Source organism: Cryptomeria japonica, chromosome 2 (assembly GCF_030272615.1).
Source record: "Cryptomeria japonica chromosome 2, Sugi_1.0, whole genome shotgun sequence".
Classification (NCBI taxonomy): Eukaryota; Viridiplantae; Streptophyta; class Pinopsida; order Cupressales; family Cupressaceae; genus Cryptomeria; species Cryptomeria japonica.
In genome coordinates, this window is record NC_081406.1 from 406,722,537 (window position 1) to 406,747,349 (window position 24,813).

Sequence of the window (24,813 nt, forward strand, 5' to 3'; positions counted from 1 at the left end):
AGTTGAGTCCTCATAGGCAACCTGCAAAATAGATGCATTAGTAGTCATGATGTGTTTTGTTGAAATGAAGCTTTGACAAGCATTATCTTTGACAATCATCCTACAAAAACCAGTTAGGCTGCCGAAAAACTCACAAAGAGACCATGGTTAGCATTAGTAATAACCAAATTGAAGCATTAAACCCTTAAAATGCAAACTACTTAAAAAAGACAAAAATAAAATTTCGTACGACACAATTTACTTGACTGTACGAGTGCCCTTCCAGGACCGTACGAGTGCAAAACAGAGATCGTACGATACTTCAGTCTCCTTAAAAGCTCATACGAGTCCAGATGAATTATCGTATCACTGCATAAAGGAACTCGTATGAGACTGAAAAGGAGCTCGTATGAATTTCTGATTCCAACCTGGCCAGAAATGAAGGTTTAATGATTCTTTAGATGCCAAAAATCAGATTTCCGGTCCCACGGTGGGCACCAAAATGTCGTGCTCTGTGAAGTGTGATACCTGAAGCTGCAACACAAAACACTCAATAGATCATTAGAAGCATGGTTAGCAAATCATAAGCAAAAAGAAAGATAAAACCATGACAAAGCGATCTATCGCCTCCTAATAACTGCAAGTATGGATTTGCTCTCAGATCTGGATAAGCAATCCCAGTGACTTGACTACACCTAGATGGAGGATTTGAAATGATAATGATATGAAAAGATGAGATTGATTATGATAGATTGATACAAGAGACTAATTAAGCTAATGATATGCATGATTAATCTATGAAAGAGATTGATTAAGCTACATGATTCAACAATTATGCTAGAAAATGATCAAATTAAACTAAATCTAAGATGCAACTGCCTATAATAACATTGGTCAAATGATATGCTAGAATGGATATGCCTATAGTAACAATGCATAAGATGAAAATGAGATGGGATCCTTATTTCTCCAAAATGGGGGATATTTATAGGATTTCCAAGGCCAAGGGTGAGGTGGCAGGAATCAACGGTCAAGATTGAGTCTGAAGATATCAAAGGTGAAATTGGAGGAAGTTGGAGAAGAAGTTGGAGGAAGAGACACTTTTCATCTATGTGGTGACAAGTGTCAAGGAGCTTTGCTCATAAAAGGGCAAGTGTCCAAGAGAGGAGACATGTGCCCAAAGTGCCATGTGTCTCAAGAAGAAAATATCCACACCATAGGAGGTTAGGATAATGAGGTTAGGATGTGCAAGATAGGATAAGGTTAGGCAAACCAAAGGTTAGGTGGAATGAGTTAGGTTAGAGGGAAGGTTAGGTTAGGTGGTTAGAAGTTAGGAGGCATGTGGGTAATTTTAATTTAAAAATTTAAATAATAGGAAAAGACTAATTAATTCTCAACAAATCATAAATTGATTTGTTTTAATTAATTAGGGGATTAGAAGAATTAATTGAAGTGGGGGAGGATTCATTAATTTGAATTAATTAATCAAAGGGGACTATGAAATGAACCTATTAAATAAATCTTTAGAGTAGATGAAAGGGAGAATTTAATCAAATTGCCTAATGAATTCAATTAAATTAGGAAGGGGGATTAATTAAATAATTGCTTAATTAATTAATTATCTTCAGACCATTTTTAGGTGTATACAAGAACATCACACAAATCCAAATACATCAATTGCAAAATCAAATTTTCATGTTTGGACACCTAAAAATGTTAATTGTTTTTCATACGATATTTCATAGTCTAAGCAAAAACTCGTACAAGTTAGGAATGCACCTAGAATGACAAAAGACTCCCATACGATAAACTACATGCACTCGCACGATAAAATGGTCTTTCAATCAAACACTCGTACAATACGCGGGGAGGTCCAGACGACAAATTTAATGGGCAAAAATGACAGAACACAAAAGACAGTTTTTTCGTACGAGACACATTATGGTCTCACATGAAAAAATGACACTGACCGGTTTTTAATGCCATAAAAAGAAAAAAATTCAACAAAAAATCAAAATTGATGAGATAAAAAGGCATAAGATTAGTCTCTTACTGCTGATTCGTGATTCCACAGTCGATTATGATGTCTCTGGTGCTCAAATCGGTGCTCTTGGATCAAAATGAACATTTTTCTTCGCATAGGGCTTTTCAAATTTCAAACTTGGAGAGGTTAAAATGAATTGAAAATGACACTTCTACCCCTTATATAGCCAAAACCCTGATTTTTCAATTTTCTCCGATGGACATGAAAATTGTACCCTTAGCTAATTTGCCCATCTTGATTCCATTTTCAGGATCGAAATCAAAATCCAAGATCATTCTTCTAGTAAATTTTGCACAACTGTGACCACTTAGCGCTTTCATCAAATGCTCATTCTTTTCTTCAATTTGCCCTCAATTTCACATCAATCATCACTAAATCTTTAAAAATACCTCTAAATTAATCTTTGTGCTCAAATAATTATCATCGCCAACAATTACCTATAATCATCATGTACCCTTGCTATCTTTCGATTTCGCTCCCGAGGGGGCATATTCATGACCTCATGACCTCACATCTTTGAAGTCGAGAAAATTTTCAAATCTTCATCAAAATTCGAGCAAAAATCTTTTCACCTAAAGAAAATCAAATAAGACCTTATCGCTAAGGGCATCTCAGATTCATCGCTTTATATCAAGTTGAGATTTCTCGTTCATCTGAGTCAAATCAATCGCTAGGGGCATATGCATTTGATCACTTTAAATCAGGCTGATATTGGCTTCATTTGAATCAGTCTCTTAACATTAATCAGTTTCATCACTTTTCATCAAGCTAATTATTCATGTAAACTCAATCAAAAGTTTAAAGAGTATCTTTGATCACACGCTCAATCTAAGCAGGTGTTCAGTTTCACCGCATCAAATCAAGCTGGACAATTTATCTTTGCTCATCGTGTCTTGATCCATCAAGTTCAAGATCGATTTTATCTTCGCTCACTGTGTCTAGTTCAATCAAGTTCTAGATCAGTAAGATCCGCTTCTTGATCAATCAAGTTCAAGTTCGGTATCTTTGCTCTTCATCGGTCCTAGTTCAATCAAGTTCGGGATCGGTATCACTTTAATCAACTCTATTCAGTTTCATTGCTTCAAAATAAGCTAAACACCTCGCTCTTCATCTGGTTTGTGATCAATCAAGTTCATAACTAGTATTTCCTAGACATCAACTATTCTTTGAACCAACGCACTGCTCACACATTAATTCAAAGAGGGGCAAATGTAATACCCTAAAAATGGTCACCTAAACCATGGGCCCCTCATCTCGACAACATTACCAAGGTCCTAACCAAAGGCAATTAAATCAATTTTGAGCACACAATTAATTAATTCTTCAATCATTAAATGTCACATGGCAAGTGAATTATTTTATAATAATTAAATATTTATTTAATTAATTCATTCATTCCAAGAAAATCATTTTGATCAATTATCCTATTTAATTTATTAAATATCCTAGCATATTTAATTAATTAATAAATTTGCCATTAATCATAAAAAAATGAATTAATTTATTACAAAAGAGGATTCAATATGCAAAGCAAGAGTTAAATTGAAAATAGAATAAATAATTGAATTGAGAGAGAAATCAAACTTGAGATATTATTTCTTCTTCTAAATTGAGAACTTGAAATCAAAAAAGCAATTAAATGAATTTAATCATTCTCTAAAATTAGAACTCAAAGCTTTTGAGAAAAGAATTTCAGTTGCATTGAAAAAACTCTTTTCTTGAATAAATTAAAGAAATATGCATGAAATTACCTATTTTTATCTCAAGTGCATGGAATTAATTGAATTATATCTCCAATGCAAAACTTGAACTTATAATCTGAATGCATTTCAATTCAACTATAATTGGAATCTATCTCAAGATTAACTGAATCTGATCTCTCAATTATTTCAATTATTTTAAATTGTACTTTTTCTGGGTCTCTCTTGTGTTTCTCTATAAATTCAGCCTTCATCTCTCATTCAAAACACCCTAGAGATTTATTGTTATTATACAGTTTTTGCTCTGGAGTCATTGAAGATATTGTGCTTGCTTTTTGAGATTATTGCATCTTAGTTTAGCTTTTTGCATATTTAGTTCAATTATGATTGCTTGAATTCATATAGCTTACTATTCATCCATCTAACATAAATCTTGCATCCATTTAGCTTAATATCATGCTCATATAGATTAAATCATTCGTCTTGATGTAGTCTAGTCACCGGTATTGCTTATACAAATATGAGAACAAGTCTATACTCACATCTTTTAGAAGGCAATGGGTCGATTTGTTATGGTTTTATTATTCATGCTTATATTTGTCTAACTGTACATGTAATGACTTAATTGAAGTGTTGTGTCTTATAGCTTACAGATACTTATTCCACTTTTTCACACACACATTTGCAACATAGTTTTGATGTTACTGGAAAGGAATGGATTCTTAATCAAAATATCAGAATTCTGAATGAGCCCTTGAAATATGATGTTCAACATTGTATCCTGAGCTTCCCTGATTTGATTATGGCCATTGTGATCCGCCTAGCTTTTACAACCTTCTGCCACAATCATACCATTTTGCTTGGCCTAACTTATAGACATTTCAATTGGTGCAGTTGTTGTAGGAATGTTTATTGTATCATGGTCATTACAATCTCCTATACAATGGTCAAAAGAGTGATAAGCAATGCATGCATTTTATTTATTCTCAATTATAACATGTTGTGACCATTGACCATTAACAAAATTGATTTAAAATTTTAAAGGAATTTTCTTGGAGGTATCTAGCAATAAAAAAACTGATAGGATTTGATGGATCAAGGAAAGAATCCTTGTCATGTTTCAAAAAAATTCCAATATGATTTGTAAACAATTCAATCATATGAAATTCCCTATATTCTAAAGGTAAATCTCCCAACTGAATCCAGAAAGGAACAAATCTTTTATCAAAATTTTTGCTAGAAAAATTGGGGATCCAAGAATTCATACTATGTCTAGCACCTTGAAAAAACCACACCTTATGCTTGAAGATAAGATCCCTATCTCGGCTATCATGAAATAGAACTAAGAATATACCTTTATTTGAGTCAAGATAAAAAAATTGATCTATTCCTTTCCATTATTGCATTAAAATAGTTTGCAATGTAGGTAATGATAATATAGTTTGCCAAAACTTATAGATAATTGACCTCTATTTGACTTTGTGTAGAAAGTTGATCCTGAGTACTAGTAATGGTAGAGAGACCTTCCTGGAACAACACATCTCTTGTTTCCTCTGAACCTATAATCACATTTTCCTTTAGAGCCGACTTCTTTTTGCATACTTTTTTAGTGTCTTTCCCAGATTCTGCTTTCTTTTTTGGGTTGAAAGAAGCCTTGTTGGTAGAATAATGATTGTCTCTGATATGACCATTATGCAGAGGTGAAATGGGGTTAACCCTGCTCTCCAATCTAGACTTTTTGAGCCTTAATGACCTCCTCCCGACTTATTAGGCCCTGATTGATAAGAATGAGAAGGAGCATGTTGAACAACATTTTCTTGAGGCAATAGCTTTGGCCCCTGCCTACTATTATCTATGATGTGGCCAAAACCCTTGTGATCTATGATGTGGTTGAAAACCTTATGATCTTTGGTGTAGTAGAAACCCTTGTGCTCCTGGACTCAAGGAGAGATTTTGTAATCTTTGGCTGCCTCTTGAAAAAGCCATTGAAGGGAAGAAGAATTCTAATCTCTCATAATATTAAACTGTCTGGATGACTCTTCTTCACAGATATCAAAAACAGGTTGCTTTTCTGTGACCAATTTCGGCTGATATTTGAAAGGGATCCAATTTGGTTTTGAGAAGTGATACTTTGGAACATCATTTTGCCTGAAAACCTGTCGGTGACCAACCCTATTGTTGATATGTGAAGGTTTCCACTGATAAGAATGTGAGCCTTGGCCTCTGTGCTCCCATGGACTATGAAGTTGAAAAGGAACCCAGTTGGGTTTTGAGAATCGATACTTGGGGAATGGTTGGATCAAATCAGCTTGTTTGAAAAAACCCATCAATAAGTTGACGACCTCCAGCCCCATTGCAAATCCACTTTGGTTTCCCCTGATTTCCATGCAAGCCTTGGTCTCTTTTCTCCCATGGCCTGCATTGAGGCCAGAAATTTCCGGTTGCCTTGCCCACGACTTTTGCAGAGCACATTTTCAATTTTTTTTTTAGAAAATTGCATTGTTGGTCAATCTATTTCTACCTTAGTTATAGGTTTTAAATTTTCATATGTATTTCATATAAAATCCATATATTTCATAGTTCAAAATATCATGCATTTTGATATGATTGTGTAATGTTTCTCCTTTTGATCATAGGGTTTTCTTCAAACCTCTTCTCTAGGAAAATTAGAAAATCAGTAATCTCAAGCACTTTTTTATTATTATGTTTTTTTTAATGATTTTACTATAATTGTGTGGCTTTCTTTCTCAATCATTTTATCATTTTATATTGGGTTCTCTCACTAACTTGTCCTGCATCTACTTTGTTTATATAAAAGATGTAATCTCTCAATCATACCTATAATCAAAGCAATATTTTTTTAAATTTTTATCAGATTATTAATAGAATGAGAGAGGGTCCTTATCACTGACTTGAATTATAAAATAAATGTGTAAAATCTCCAAACCTCAGCTAATAATGTTAGATGGATCATCACCTAATATATTGTTATCATATTAATGATTTACAACCACTTTTAATATTTTATATTTCATTGTGTTATATGTCATTAAATGTGCTTGGTGTATGTAGAAAAGTAGGTGGAGTTTTTGTATTTGTATTTTACTTGTGGAGTGGGGTCCACTTATTCTTTTAATGTAGAAATAGTGTCTTTGAATTAGGTGTCATAGTGATATGTGATTTCCAAAATGACCTCCAAAATTGATGAAAAAATCCTCATCTGCATGGTGCTAAGGTCATGCTGTGATATGACTTGTAATGGAATAAATTCCACAAAATGGTTATGATAGGACATATGTTGCAAATACTTGATAATAATATATGCTACTTTGAGGTGGCAACCTCTTAATTCATTTCGAGAGATATACCTCCACCTATCTTCAATAACATCTCAATACTCAACATAATCATAGTAACTAACCTATACCTCCTATAGACCATACTTATGTCTTAGATACCACATAGGCTGAACTAGATACTTTAATATAAATATATATGATCACAATAATGATTATATATTTATTAAATAGTTAAGGTAGCCACAAGTTGACTACTCATAACACAATACACACTATAGGGTTATAGACATAGCATGACAAATTGGGATTGTTGAATTTTTTTAATTAAATTCTTCTTTGGAGAATTAAGATAAAATTTTCCATATATATATATAGCAATGAAATTACCTTGTTGTTTCTTTATTGGTGGTGAACAATGGTTATAAGTTTGTGTTTGTACTTAGGAGAATCACAAGGCAATGAAGAGTGCTTTGTTTTCTCATCAGTTTACCTTTTTATTAACTTTTTATTCATTCTTTGTCAAAGATTCCTTTAGTTTAAATAATAAATTTTGTATGTAAATTATAAAGTATATTGACATGTATGTAGATTACAAAAGCTCCAAATATCAACAAATATTTGACAAATTATATCATATTATTCATGTGGTTTGCAACCATCTTTAATGTTTTGAATTTGAGCATTATATAATGTCATTGAGTGTGTTTGATATATGTAGAAGAGGAGAAAGAGCATTTGTAGTATTGTTATTGTACTCATGGAGCCAAATTTACTTGTTCTTTTTTAACATTCAAATTTTTCTTTGGAATCCATATGGAACTAGCAACTTTACACTAGGTGGTAATAAGATTGTTGAAAGTTTCTTTCTTATTCTTGTTTGGAGCATAAGGAGAAAACCATTCTTTCTTTAGTACATATGAAGGAATTAAGTTTTTTTTTTCTTTTTTGGTGGAGGATAAGAGTTATAAGTTGTCTTTGTGCTAAAAATAGTATTATGGGGCAATAAAGAGGGCTTCATTTTCTCCATTTTTAAGTTTTTCTTAATTTTTTTTTTTTTTTGCTAGGTAAAAGGACGTAGCCAAAGAATTTTATTAATATAAAATTAAGTACAACTCCATTTAGTGCGGGAACTGGTAGGAAATAACGAAGTCAAGAAAACCTCCGATCTAGCCTGGGACCATAAGATCCAGAAATAAAAAGTAAATACAAGATGATCACCTAGCCTAACCTTACATCTATTTCCCCTAGTATACAAATCACCTGATACAATTAATCCTTACACCCAAAATTTCCACATCCCAAGACTCAGCTTTCAATAGAGTAGTCCCATCTGAATGAACCAATTTTTCTTTCAACAGGTAGTCCTCTACGGAGTTGCTTAGTTTCACCTGCATCAACAAACATAGAAACCTTTCTCGACCACATAATTAGTATTGATAATCTATCTAAATAAATTACACAAAACTGATAGCCGATCCATATAAACTTCAGAGTATCTATTTCAAACTCAAAAAAACTGTCTAAAATAGATATCTCCTATAGATAAACTAACCTTCCATCATAAAAGATGAGACGTTAAAAACACATTATGCTACTCCAACATCAAAGACAAAGAAAAACAAATCATAATCAAAATTAAATAGTGATAAAGGCCAGAAAATCAATCCATTCATTTCTTGAAGGGGCAGAATCCATAAGCCCAAAGCTAAGATCTAAGAGGCCACAAAAGCTCCTCATATCGGGTATCTATGACTATGACTATGACTATGTTTGTTCCTTACTAGGTGCCACAAAGACTCCTCTTCCTGCCAAAGAGGGATCAACTCCTAGCCATAGATCTCCAAGAATTACATAAGATACAAAACAAGCAGAAATAGAATTCTTACCCAAACTAATTAATGCTCAAAGACAATAAACTAAAACACATCATTCTGTATGTGTCTAAGGATATTAAACAGTATGACAAATATCAACAATGCAACCAACATGAATAAAGCCATAATCTACTAATACAGTCACAATAATGGAATTAATCGACAACTTATCATAAAACTTACTATATTAAAACCCCAATACTGCAAAGACCTACTATATTAACATCCCATAAACTGTTATATCAAAAAATATATGGAGTCAGTTTTAAAGAAAGCATAAACAAACTATTGATTACTATACCATTAATGTATCTGCTAACCTTATATCACAAAATTCTACACACTATACTCAAACCTATATATTGAAAAGGTATTGTATAAGCCTAATCCCATTATTCTTCCATATCTGTGAGGTCGACGACAGAGGGCGATGCCTTATCTATGGTCATTTTCTCAGGTTGATTACAAGAGGTATCTTCAGCATTTGCATTTCTTTTGACCCATGATGCCTTAATTATCATTGGGGGAATTAACTGGATCCTATCCATTGGTATGGCTGACATATTATCTGGGACCGCATACCCTTCCTGTTGGCATATGCACACTCCAATGAGACATTGTAGGTGATTGAAGGTTTTTCATTGATGGCAACCTTACAATCCTATGACACCGACAAGGCATTCCACCGACACTAGCAAGATCAGACTCTACACCGACACTCACATCACTGGCACCGACAGTGAAAGGAAGCATACCGATAGTGAAAGAAAGCATACCGACATAGAGGCCGATAGGATTTTTATTGTTTATATATTTTGTTTATTATTGTAAAATCTTTGAAGCCGACTTGGCAAGTTGTAAAATGACTCTTATATAAGAGAGATCATTGTAGAACATTATATAATAGAAGAAGATTATATTTTAGGCAAAGAAAGGCAGACCTATTATGCGAATTATAGGTTAAGGGTTTATGTAAGAAGCATAGTAGAAACCGGTACTAGATCTAGCATTATAGATGCTATCTTGAAGTAGTACAAGACACTGGATTTATATAATCCATTTTTGTAAGTCAGTGAGACTTCCCATTTTGTATTTGAGCAGTGAGCTCTAAGTAGTTGGCCTTCCTGCATGTGCAGGCCCCTCTTGTAGAAGTAATATTCTCTTATTGGCCAGTAAGTGAATATTATGGGTCACAAATCCCACTAAGGTTTTTCCCACACCGGGTTTCCTCATTAAATCCTTGTGTTATGGTGTGTTTTTCATGTGGTTGTTTTTATCTTTGTTTATTGCATTACTATCTGCTTACCGGTACACAGTATTAATATGTTCTGCATGTTTTAAGTTAAGAAATTTAATATACCTGTTAGATACCGATTCACCCCTTCTCAGTATCTGTGGGAATCCTAACAATTGGTATCAGAGCTTGGTCCTCTATTTTCAGAAGCCTAACAGCTTGAGGAAGATCTTGACACCGGTAGAGATGGAAAATTTGATGAAGCAAATTGAAGGAGCTCTCTCAGACTATGATGCAGAAAAATTGAAAAATATCAAACTTGAAGATGATCTAAAGGTTGCTCAGGATATTATTCAAGCACTTCAAGAGAATCTTACTATTTCAAGAAACAAGAGAAGAGAACTTTGTAAAAAGATGCAAAATGAGAATGATGAAAAAGAAACTCTTAATGATATGATAAACAAGCTGAAGCAAGAGAACATGACAACAAAGAATGAGATGCAGGATATGACTATGAGGTTTTTTAAAGAAATTAAAGATAGAAATAAAAATGAAGAAGATTTGACTAGAAGACTAAGTGATGCTGCAAATGAGAACACAAGACTTAGCTATGAAAATGATTTGTTGAAGACAGATCTGATGCACACTCAGAATGACTCAAATGAACTGATGAGACAGAAAGAAGTCTTAGAAAGAGAACTAGATATTGCAAATCAACATAAAGAAAAATTCAAGAAAAGATTAGACGAACTTGGTAACTTGTTGAAGAATCAAAAACCTAAAGGTGACACTTTTGGAATTGGCTTTGAAGTTGGTGAAAGCTCCGGTACTGCAAACACATAGGATCATAGCACATCGGTAAGATAACCTACTGCTTATAAATTTAATGGAAAATGCTTTAACTGTAATAAGTATGGTCATAGAGCAAATGAATGTAGATCTAGAAACTATCAGAATACCAATGCACCCACCGGTCAATGTTCAAAATGCAACAAAATTGGTCATAACTCTGAGAATTGCAGAATGAATGTAAGATGTTATGTTTGTGGAAGATTTTGGACACTTATCTAATCAATGCAGAACACAAACTGACATAGGTTATGGGAAAGCTATTTAGAAGAATAATGTGACTTGCTATGCATGTAACAAGATTGGGCATATTGCAAAATTCTGTAGAAGTAAAGGATCACCGACAGACAACAAAGGTCCTAGTTTGAAAGGTAAAGAAAAAGTTGAAGAGGTTAAGCAAGAATTTTCAAAACAATAGATCAGAAAATCAGATCTAAATGGTGTTGTGAATACTCCACCACCGGTAGAACCAAGCAACACTCCACTAGTAGAACAAAGTAGCACTCCACCGACAGAAGTCTCTTCATCAAATTGAAGAAATTTCTTTGAGGGTTTGGCAATCAATGAGACATATGCTATTATTCCCTCGGTTGATGGTAAGAAGTTGAATTTACTTCTATATCGATAGATATGTTAAGTGGCTACTTAACCAACAAGCATTAAATGTGGTAGTTGGCAGTTTGACATTATAAATTAGTGATTTTGGCTCCATCTCTCTTCATCGAGCATTCAAACATTCGAAGAGCATGAAATCTCTAGAGCTAAGGAATTTTGAGCAAAGAGGCAAAGCATTTCAGCAATCAATCCATCCAAAGGCAGAAAAAGGTATTTATAATCATGACATCCTCCTCTGCACCTGAATTCATAGCAAACCCTATAGTAGTCAAGGTTATAAAATGCCCTAGGCCCGTATTTCAGCTAGTTCCTGAGGTAGCTAAGAAAGATGACAATGTAGGTGCTTTTTCCCAAATTCCAAAAGGAGTTGTTTTTGCAGAAGATCACAGGATATACATTCATTGCAACATAGAGGAATTAGGACATGAAGAAACTAAAAGCATGTATAAGATTGTTATATGTGACAATTCCAGAAATGTAAAACCTAAACATAAAGTTGTTGAAACCCTAGGACTCACTGAAATCCTCTGCATTCCTGAATTTCCCAAGGAAGTGATTAGGATAGTTTTAAGTAGGGTACATGGTTAATTCTTTTGGCTTGATTCAGTTCACAAAATTACAAAAGAAGCTATGAAAGCAGTAACAGGGTTACCTTCCACTGGTAACAAACCAGACAAGACTAAGAAGGTCTCCAATGAACTAGTAATGAACTTAACTGGTGCAACATCAGACATAAGGTCTTTAAGGGTTAATGATGTGACCGATATAAATGTGAGATTTGTTAGCATGATTTTAGGGTACAAAGAAACTCATGCAAACAGACTTAACTCAGTTTCCAGTTTATGCATTAAGAGTGCTTATGATATGGTAAAAGAAAATGTAAAAATTTATGTATGTGAATGGTTAAAAGATGAGTTGATTGACAATTTAGGGAAAATCAAGAAGGATAAGAAAGGAACATTTAGATTTGGTAATTTACTTGTATGCTTAATGCTACATATAACCAAACAAGTGCCCAGTATAGGCAACAAGAATCTTGGATTTGACATACCGGTAGGTACACAGTTATCAGACTTATTCAACAACATGGGTGAAAACAAGCAAAAGAATATCAATGAGTATTTTCAAGCACTAAAGGCCAGAATGAACAAAAGAATCAGACTATCACAGGAAATTGTCAACAAATACAAGGATGAAATATGTTTTGTAATAAAAAAGGATGAGATCTAGATGGAAGCAGTCATCCCAAGAACAATTTGGGTAACAAAGATGGGTTACGAGACCGATGATCATATCATTGAAACATATGCTAAAACACTTCTGGAAGCACAAATGAACCTAAGGAAGAAGTATTTGGTAGTGCTAAGACCATTGAAAGCCAAATTCAATCTAAGAAGAGAGTAAAGAAAGTGGAAGCAGTTGTGAGAAGAGGTTCTAGATAGGCTAAGGCTATTAAAGAAGATGAACTGAAACAAACTGGTATCACTGAGGATGAGTTAGGAACTCTACAGCCTGAGACTCACCTATCACCGGTAGCTACTTCTTTAGAGAATGACATGCCTGCAACCTTCAAAAGAGTTGTAAGGAAAAGGGATCCTTCACTGGCATCCACACCCTCGTCTAGAGGACTAGACAAAAACAACAGGTCATGAGGTCTTCGGTTAGAAAGACAACACAAAAGAAAAAATTGACACCAAAGAAGAAGAAGACTAAACAAAATATGGCCCCTCTTGACAAATTGCTAAATGAAATCACAGAGGAAGGGAAACTCAAGAACATAGGAAAGGTCTATGATACACTGTCAGCAGATGAGAAAGAGCAAGTTGAAAACAGTGTTATTTTACACCTGGATATCTATAAGAATTTCTTTATGGAAGTGATAGATGAACTACCAGATGAATTGTTCAAAAGACTGGAAGGAAGAAGACAAGCTGTTGTAGAGCTTGATAAGAAAATCAAAATTGAAAATTTACTTGTTGTTTACCCAGTAAACTCACCAAAAGAAATAGATAATCTAATTGCAAAAGCCAACCGGTCAGTATTCTCTACTACACACCGACATATTGCACTAATGGTAGGAAGAGTAAAAGAGGTAACAGAAGAAACAAAAAATGCATGGGACATATTCCTTGTTGAGAAAGAAAAGTAGGAAGAATACAGGAACCCCAAGCCTATTAAAGTCTATCAGAAGGACAAAGATAAGGGTAAAGGAAAGGTTGGTGGACCTCCTAGTATCAAAGTAAAAAATAACTTATCCCCACCGCCTCTGATTACTACACCGGTAACAACAACGAAAGACCAACCGATAGATGACAGTATGGATGTATCACAAAAGGATACTAATCCTAATCCTGAGGTACTATACACAGTGAATGTTGATACTCAAAAGATCAATATTGTGATAGATAAAGACACAACTGGTAAAACTGACATGACTAGTGAGCCACCGGTAGCTGACAACATTGTTAACACTGAAGGTAAACTGGCAGATGATAGAACAGGGAAATAGACAGAGACATAGACAGAGAGACAAGCAGAGCAACAAGCTCTGAAACAGGAATAGGTGCATGTGGAAACAGTGCCACCGGCAACAGGAGAAAAACATAAACCTTTGCTTAAGGAAATGGAAACACAGACTGACCTACCAGAGGTCACTACAAGCACGATTACTTCCTCCATTGGCAGAATTCATAATGTTGGTTCCTCCTTTGCAGGCTACAAATCAACCAATGTAATTGAAGTTCTTTTAGATTCTTTGAAGAAAATAACTAATTGTAGTTCACAAGCTTATAAAGCTATAGATGACACAATCCCAATTTTGAGGATGATAGCTCCAAAATGCAACATAGATAATAAGGATTATTTGAGTCAACTTGACACTTTGTCGAAGTATATTACTGACAACACAGTGACAGTTGATCAAATAAAGGAACATGCATTCAAAGACAGGTTGGAAATTGAAAAACAGAAATTCTTTGAAGATCAAATAAAGAAGTGTACTAGGGAGTTTGACACACTTCTATCGGAACTATGTAACTTATCGAAGGAATTTAAAACTCTATACAAAGATACTTGCAAGAAAAACTTTTTGACAGTAGACATAGATAACAAAATGAGCAAGATACAAGAAGAAATTAATAAACTTGCTGACAATTTTGTTAATTCACTTGATACATTATCATTTTTTGAGCAAAAGGTAACTAGTTTTGAGGTAGAACTACTGAAGCTAGAGAGAGAAAAGGAAAGATTAATAAACAAGGCTAAGAATCTGAGACTAAGACTGAGTCCAAGAGTGGACTATCTAGCATCCTTGAGAAAGGAAATCTTTGAGGCATTAGTACAAGGACAGAAAACACCGGCAAAGCATATGCAACAACTCACTGGCACAACTCAAAGAACAGAGGCAGCAATAAAAGACAATAAGAAGTTTATGGAAAGCATAAATTTGGTTTTGGTGGATCTCTTTCAAATTGTAACCACCTAGCTACAAGGTTGAGACAGAAGACTACAACTCTATTGACACCTTGACAACCTTTGTCATTGATGCCAAAGGGGGAGTAGTAGTATGAGAAAATAATCAGCAAAAGACTTATCTACTCAGGGGGAGCTCACATATTTTTGGTAATATTTTTTGGTACACATTTTCGGATTACAAGTTTTGGAATTTTCTCATGAGTGTTGCCATCAATGCCAAAGGGGGAGATTGTTGGCATATGCACACTCTAATGAGACATTGTAGGTGATTGAAGGTTTTGTCATTGATGGCAACCTTACAATCCTATGACACCGACAAGGCATTCCACTGGCACTAGCAAGATCAGACTCTACATCAGCACTCACATCACTGGCACCGACAGTGAAAGGAAGCATACCGACAGTGAAAGAAAGCATATCGGCACAGAGGCCGACATGATTTTTATTGTTTATATATTTTGTTTATTATTGTAAAATCTTTGAAGCCAACTTGGCAAGTTGTAAAATGACTCTTATATAAGAGAGATCATTGTAGAACATTATATAATAGAAGAATATTATATTTTAGGCGAAGAAAGGCAGACCTATTATGTGAATTATAGGTTAAGGGTTTATGTAAGAAGCATAGCAGAAACCGGTACTGGATCTGGCATTATAGATGCTATCTTGAAGCAGTACAAGACACTGGATTTATATAATCCATTTTTGTAAGTCAGTGAGACTTCCCATTTTGTATTTGAGCAGTGAGCTCTAGGCAGTTGACCTTCCTGCATGTGCAGGTCCCTCTTATAGCAGTAATTTTCTCTTATTGGCCAGTAAGTGAATATTGTGGGTCACAAATCCCACTGATGTTTTTCCCACACCGGGTTTCGTCGTTAAATCCTTATGTTATGGTGTGTTTTTCATGTGGTTGTTTTTATCTCTGTTTATTGCATTACTATCTGCTTACCGGTACACAGTATTAATATGTTCTGCATGTTTTAAGTTAAGAAATTTAATATACCGGTTAGATACTGATTCACCCCCCCCTCTTAGTATCTGTGGGAATCCTAACACTTCCTTCTTAAGATACTCCACCCACCAATTGCTATGAGGAGGCTCCTTGATGTGTTTCGAAACCATCAAAAAATCCGCATTCCTGCGTATAATGGGAGTTCTTTCTGCAAATTTTGTTTCATCCTTCACTACCAGAATAGGCCTCTTACAAATATTGTCCCCTTGTTACCATAATCCCCCCGATATGAAACCTTAAGGGTTTCATCCACACTAACCACTGCAATCTCAAAGAGTCTTAATAATTCTTCCTTAAATAAAGATAGGCCCAACAAAATCACCTCGCTCTTCTGTATTCCTACCCTTAGCATTATTGCCGAGAATATGGCCGAGATATCATAGTTAACCCAATACATGAATTCCTAATTGAAGAACTCTTCCCCCATAATCTCCCACACTACACTAAGCCTGAAGTCGTCAACCTCATTCAGGATTATACACCATCATTCCGGTTTAATCTCACCTCTGAAGGCCATAAGATGATTATCACTTGCAGAAAGAAACTAATGTTAGACTCCATGGCTCTGAAAAAATCTATGCAATCCCGTCCTAAATAAATGTTAACTTCTAGATCCTACTGCACAATATAATTTCCTACCTACCTTGGCATGTGTAAACCGAGCTACAATCTAGCTTGAGGTCAGTCTTTCCCATAATGCAATAGTCATATCTCATTATGATTATCCTTACCCTAGCCCTCAAGTAACTTACTAACCTTAAAGTTAATTATAAAAAGATATACTATCTAAGACTATCCAAATTCATGATTGCCATCGTCAGTTAGCTAATGACCATCATACCATGGAAAGCTAAAAGGATTAAATAATTAGAACCAAATCACTAAACCCAAGAACTCCCTCGACACTACTAACCCATCGCATTCGCTGCTAAAATTAGCTAAACCGTCACTATATAAAATATGCACCTAAAAATTGGGAAAAAAAAAATAGTTATAACTTTATATATATATGCATGCTATCCATCTCCTACTTTGGCAATCCAATGACAATCCACACCCGAATTAGCTAGAGAATCAGCATCAAAATCGCCCTCTCTATAAATACGATTGATTGTATAATGTTTAATTTACTTATTAGTGTAAGTGGTCTATCTTGAAGAGGTTTAAGATGCCAACTGACTATATTCTCTGTTCTTATAGCATTAATTACAATATGTGAGTCCCCTTCAATAGCCAATTTCTTACTATCCAATTTTGAGCTAAATATCAAACCTTCTATAAGGGCTTCGAGTTTTGCAATGTTGTTAGATGTCTTTCCAACTGGTTTAACTATTCTGGCACATGTTTCTCCACTCCAATGTCGAATAATACATCCAATCTCAGCAACACACGGGTTTTCCGTGGATGCTCCATCAAAATTCAATTTAAACCATCCATATTTAGGCCTTTCCCATTTACATTGAGCCCTAGATTCCTTGGTATTGTTACCCCCAATTTTGAATTGGACAAGGATAATTAAGCCAAACCAATTCTTCCTCATATTGTTTTCCCATATAGTGAATTTTATCCCCTTAAGATTATCCTCCCACAGCCTATTATTTGTGACTTCCACTATACATGCTTCTATCTTGTTGTTTAACTCTTGTGGATTCATCCTCTTATTTTTAAAAATTCTTTTATTGCATTTCTTCCACAGTTCCCAAGCCAGGATTGAAGGGGACATCTTCCATAAATCTCTAAACAAACTTGTCCTATACATAGTAGGCCATCCCTTAATAAGGGAGAAAAAGTTATCAGGTATAACCGTAGTCCATTGCAAGTTACCTATTAATTCCTTCCAACATTCAACCGCATATGGACAACTAAGTAGTAAATGATCAACAATTTCCTCATTAGCTTCACATAAGGAGCATCTAGATGGACCGCTAAACCCTATCTTCTGAAACCATTATGCTATCAGAATCTTTTTCTATAAAGATGCCCATAAAAATATCCAAGCTTTGGGCAAGCATGCTTTGCCCCAACATAGATGAGTTGGAATGTGCCTTTTTTGCCAATTGAGTGATTCTATAATATTAGCATAACCATCCTTAACCTTGTATGATCCGGAGTTGTAGCCTGCCCAAATTAGCCTATATTCTCCTTCTCTAATTGTGATTTTCCTATTAGAGAGTACTTGAGAAAACTCATTTTGTTCATTTGCAGATAAAGGGGTATCATATGTACTTCTCCATTCCCATCCCCAAGCCGGTCCCTCACTAAAAGTCTTAATATAATCTTTAACTTGGGTTCCCCATAGATTTATCAATACTTCCTTAATTCTAGGACTTAAATTCAACTTGTCTAAGGCTATATAACCTCCCCAAGAATCACCCCAAAATCTCACCTTGTTTCTATTGGCAACATCCCAAGTTAATTTGTCCAAAATAAGTTGTCTGCACTTTATCATGAAGTTCTAGATCGTTGACCCCTCAGGCAGGCAGGGGGTCCTGAAGATACATCTTGAATCCCCATTCGAGAGATAATTATGTTTCAAAATCCTAGCCCATTACTTCTCGGGGTTTCGATACAAGCTCCATACAAGCTTTTCTCCTAAAGCCTTTCCTTGCCATTCCATATTTTTTATTCCCACTCCACCCATTTCTCTAGGTTTGCATATTTTGTCCCAGCTTATTGTTACTATCTTCTTCTGATCATTTGGACCCTGCCAATAAAATTTATTTAAGAGATTTTCTATTTTATCTTTTGCTCCTTGAGCCAATGGTAAACATGATAGTTGGTAAATTGGAATGCTTCTCAATACCGCGTTGATCATAGTTGCTCTACCCACATTTGAGAGTCATTTGCCTTTCCATGATCTCACCCTACGTTCAATTTTATCCTTGATCGGTTCCCATAGCCTATTAACTCTTACTCCTCTATCCACCGACAGACCTAAAGACTTGCAAGGAAATAAACCTTTCTTAAATCTTAATAATCTACATATCTTTTCTGCTTCCGCCTCACCTGTATTGATGAAGTATATCTCTAATTTGTGCACATTGACTTCTTGTCTCGATGCCCTAGTATAATCTAGCATAATCTCCTTGAATTTTTTTGCCTCTGCTATATAGATTTTTCCAAATAACATTGTGTCATCTGCAAAGTGCTGGTGAGTCACATTCTCAAGTCCTTCAGTGACTTTAATAACTTTGATCAAACCATCATTAAGTGCAACCTGTACTGATCTACCAAATGCTTCCGTCGTTATTATAAATAAGAAAGGAGATAAAGGATCCCCTTTCCTTAAGCCTCTTGACGTCCCAAAGTACCCTTCAGGGGAGCCATTAACTAAAATTGACATCCTTGGACTAGATATACAACTAAAAATAAGGTTAATTACAAATTTAGCAAATCCAAATGACTTCAAACATTTACACAAGAATATTTATTCTACCTTACCATAAGCCTTTTTGATATCTAACTTTGTTGGCCATTTGGTGGAATTGATTGTGTTGCATTGATGTTTTGTCATTGATGTCAACACTAGTTGTTTGGATGCTTTACCGACACCCTTCTAGCCCCAGTAGGATGAGTGGTTTCTGGTTAACTTGGATTTGGCATGATCCGGTAGGCTCCAATATAATTTGGTGATGGAATTTGTTTGTTCATAATGCTTATACTCATATTTGGTGAGTTGGTTTTGGTCTGGTGATTGGATGTTATTCTGCTTGCTTAGAAGATTGTTTTCTGGTTCCGGTAATGGTTTCATCGATAGAGCTTTTGGTGGAGATCTTTGATGAATTGCATAATTGGTGTTGGTGCAGCTTCTGATGGAGTTTCATGGTGCAACTTCTGTTGGAGACCTAGATGCTGTTGGTGATCAAGAAGTGTGTGGACCTATACTTGGTCCCGGTTGATCTAGGTTATGGATCGACATTAATGTAACGTGTGGATAGGTCCTATTATTGTATTTCCGAGATGTCTTCTGTGTTGGTTATTATTTATTTTAGTCTAAGGCTGACATGGTTTGTAATTATATAAAAGGTTTATTGTCTGGTGGCCGACCTGATTGTTTATGGTCGAGGGTTTGTATAAATAAGATGTAATATCTAATTGTAGATCATCATGGTTAATGTAAGAGGTCATGATCAAGGAATGTAATGTGCAAATAATGTAATATCATTCAGGCAAAGGAGTTGGTCGATTATTGAAGATCGAATTGGGTTTGTGTAAGAGGATTTAGTCCTTCGGTATTGAGCTTAATCAGAGCTATACTCTGACATGGGAGATGTTATCTTTTGGAGTTCAACACTTCTTCGGATTGCAGTTTGGATTTATATGTAGTCAGTGAGGCTCCTTTTGTGATGAGCAGTGTGCTCTAGGCTGTTGGCCTTCCTGCAAGTGCATGCCCCTTCATTGTAATTCACATACTTACTGCAGAAGTATTATCTGACTGTGGGTAGGATTCCCACCATGGGTTTTCCCTTTACTGGGTTTTCCACATACAAATCTTGGTGCTGTGTGGATGGTATTTATTCTATGTTTATTATCTATGCTTAATTGGTTTATTTTCTATTCTGGTATTATTGTTTAGGGTTCTGGTATTAAAGTTTAGATTGCTAATTCTTCCAGTAATCTGTGACAACTGATTCACCCCCCCTCTCAATCATCTTTCAATTATCTAAACTGTCTAACAATTGGTATCAGAGCTTTGGTCCTCACTGTAGAAAGCTTAACCGCTTGAGGAAGATCCTATGGTGACTAACAATTCAAGTTCATCCAGTTCTTCTAGAGCTATCTTTCGAAGGGATATACCGAGGCTTGAAGGAACAAACTACACAATATGGAAGATTTGGATGGAGACTCATCTGAGATGTCTTGGCAAGAAGATTTGGGAGATCACATAGAATGGTGTCACACCCTTTAATCTGGGATTTGGGAATCCTCTGAAAAAACTAGACAAGGAGCTTGAGAATCATTGTAGAGCAAGAGAATCCCTCTTGTGTGCACTTTTTTATCAACAAATAATGGGACTAACAGACAAATCATCTGAAAAGGCTATATGGGATAAGCTGCAGACTCTTAATGAAGGTGACCCTATAGTGAAGATTGCTAAACTTGATGGTTACCGGGTTAGATATGAAAACCTGAAGATGGAAGAAGATGAAAGGATTACTGCATTCATGGAAAGGGTAAATGAGATTGTTATGGGAATTCAATGTTGTGGTGGAACTCTGAGTGAAGATGAAATTGTTTCTAAAGTCCTAAGAGCCCTACCACCGACTTACAAAATGAAGTCTACTACTATTAATGAGTTGAGAACAATGGCTAATACATCTGTCAACAAAGATACTTTGGTTGGGAAACTATCTGCTTTTGAGCTTGAGGAATTTGGACCTTTTGGAGCTATAAAGACTGAACCTACTTTTCATGCATCTACATCTGCAACCGGTAAGCAAGATTGGAAAGCTTTATATATATGCAAAAGAATTAGAAGATATGAAGAGAGAAGATGATGAGTTTGAGCAACTTGAAACACTATTTGCTAGAAGAGTACCGAAAGGACCGATAGGAAGTAAGTATGAAGGAAAAGCACCTTTTAAATGTTTTGCATGTAATAAGATTGGTCATTTTGCTTGTAGATGTCCTGAAAGGAATTGAAGATTTGAAGAAAGAGTTAAAAGATCATTTAAGCCTAACCCTAGATATCAGAACAAGTATAGATTCAAGAAAAACAGAGACAAATCATGCTACATAGAGGATGAGGAAGGAATTACTGATTCAAATGATGAATCGACATAAGACTTTGCTAGTGGATCTGGCAATGGGAAGGAATGGGTGTTCCTGGCTATCAAGGAAGATGATTCGACACTAGAAGAGAATGTACCTAAGGAGAAGGCACTTGATGCTAAAATTGAGGACAAGGATGAGTAGGTAATTGACATTGGTTGTTCACATCATATGACTGGGGATAAAGGGAAGTTTCTATCTTTGCAAGAATTTGATGGTGGACTAGTTACACTAGTACATTCGGGGCTAATTTCCGAGGACCCTTCGTCGGAAGTCCGACTACAACATGTCGGATTGCCGACAAATGTAACCATCAAAAACTCATCGTCAGGCTTCCCGATGATGCCATTGAGCGTCGGAATTCTGATGACACCATGAACTCTTCCAACGACTGCTATTTTGCTCTTCCGGCAAAAAATGTCATCGGACTATGATAGGAATTCCGATGCTCCCCCACTACCATGCATCGATGACCGTCTAACAAGGAAGTGACGTCAGACATATAACATCCTCATTGAATGTTTCTTTAGTTGTCATCGGAATTCCGATGGGATTAGATGTTGAGGGTCTGACAGCTTGACCGTTGGTGCATGAAAGCATTTAACGAGTTCTACTTTTAAAAATTACATAAAACATTTTTAATTTATTTGATTTAGTCTTATTTGAAAAAAAGATTATCAATGATGTTTCCTTTCTCCAAGAATTGGATCTAGGATCTTTCCATCAGATAATATGTAACATCCAATGAATAAATCTTTTCTTTACAAATGCTTATTTTATTTAATCATCTAAGCTTGAATTATAATTTATATTTGTGCAGAAGAAGAAGATACAAGATGAAGAGTCATGTGCAAGTAAATTTCGTAAAACAAGGCAAGTGGGCATTATCTCGAATGACATGGAAACAAGCTCATCAGTTTCCTAGAAGAGAGCAATTGGAGAAAAGTAGAGGAAAGTGTTAAATGTTGATAAATACATAGAGAGTATGCTATACAAACAAACAATGTCTGGAGTGTGTGATGTGACATCTCTAATTTATGTCCAGAGGGACTAACTAGTTTTTGAGTTCCTGGGAAACCTATTGGGCCACGCTTGGAGGAAATCAATGTGTTCATGCAAGGGCCACCTTTTTTCTATTATAAAAATGATTCTTTTGCACCGAAGGATATTTGGAAGACAATATCCAAAAATTTCTATAGTGTGGAACCAGAGTTGGTGGACTCGAAGTACTTTTTAGCTTCCAGAAGACCAAGAGGTTATGTACACAATCTCCCAATAGAAGGGAGATTTCAATAATTACCTCTCCCCCCCATGACTATTCAGGAAGCACTTCCTCAGACAAAGGACTATTGGCCTCCATGGGATCAAAGAAAAAAATTGAATTGCATAGACTCTAGACAATGTGGTGGTATCCTTCGTGAATAACTCTATACTATAATTGAAAATTCATGAGGGAAACTGCAAGATAGTGAACATAAATACATTCTTGAAAAGTGCAAAGAATGGAACTTGGTTTGGGTGGGGCCAGGTGAGGTGGCTCCTCTAGAGGTTGATGAGATAGAAATTATATTAGGATTTGAAAAAGATCGCACTCGTGGAACTTCTTGTGCGACTGATCGATTGCACTATTTGGGTAATGCATTCCAAATAGATACAATTGCATACCATTTATCTATCTTGAAAGCATTTTATCCTAATGGCATTAAAGTTCTTTCTCTATTTTCTGGTATTGGTGGAGCAGAGGTTTCTTCGCATCGACCTGGGATACATTTAAGTTGTGTTGTATCTACGGAAATATGTAAAAATAACATGCTTGTCCTTAATAGTTGGTGGACAAAAACCCAACAGACAGGTAGGTTAATTTAGAGGGAATATGTCCAAGATTTGAACGCAAAAGTATTGGAGTTTTTTATTAGAGTTTTTGAAGCCGTCTTGAACTAGAGTTGCCATTGCTACATTTGAACTCTTTTAACACTTCAAACTTTGCCTTACGTGATTTACCTGCTTACTCTACTATAGAGGATGCCAATCTCAATCACTTAATGCCATTATCTTCTCTTTAGTGTTGTTGACTAGAAGACTGCCACATACTGAATGAGAGAAGGAGGACAATTTTTCTTTACTATATTTTTTCTGTATGTAAAATTCCTTCCTAAGGAAAATGGTTTACCAAAGCTCAGGTTGCCAGCAACTCTCCACATTTTCTGCAACTTGCCATTGTTTCTTCTCAAGGAGAGGCAAATGATCTAGGAGGATTTGACACTTTGGTGGATTTGAATGAAATGGTAGTACTTCATTACATATATTTATTCACCACTACCTTTAGTACATTGCCTAAGACAATGACAATGTTGCAATGTGAACACGTGTTTTAGGCAATGTGCTAAAGGTAGTGGTGAAGAAATATATGTAATGAAGTACTACCATTTCATTCAAATCGATCAAAGTGTTAGATGCTCCTAGGTCATTTGCCTCTCCTTGAGAAGCAACAATGGAAAGTTGTAGAAAATGTGGAGAGTTGCTGGCAACTTGAGCTTTGGTAAACCATTTCCCTTAGGAAGGATTTTGACATGCATTACAAATCTAGTAAAGAAAAAATGTCCTCCCCTCATTCAGTTTGTGGTAGTCTTCTAGTCAGCAACACTAAAGAGAAGATAATAGCATTAAGGGATTGAGATTGGCATCCTCTACAATAGAGTAAGTAGGTAAATCACGTAAGGCAAAGTTTGAAGTGTTAAAAGAGTTCAAATGCAACAATGACAACTCTAGTTCAAGATGGCTTCAAAAACTCTAAGAAAAAACTCCAATAATTTTGTATTCAAATATTGGACATCTTCCCTCTGAATCAACCTACCTGTCTATTGGGTTTTCGTCCACCAACTATTAAGGACAAGCCTATTCATTTCACATATTTCTGGAGATACAACACAACTTAAATGTATCCCAGGTCGCTACAAAGAA

General features: G+C 35.4%; 1 pseudogene; it reads left to right on the plus strand.

Annotated features, from left to right (window-relative positions):
• LOC131861120 (DNA (cytosine-5)-methyltransferase DRM2-like) overlaps positions 1–23,718 on the plus strand; it is a 66,159-nt pseudogene extending 42,441 nt beyond the window's left edge.
• Positions 23,719–24,813: the final 1,095 nt, after the last annotated feature.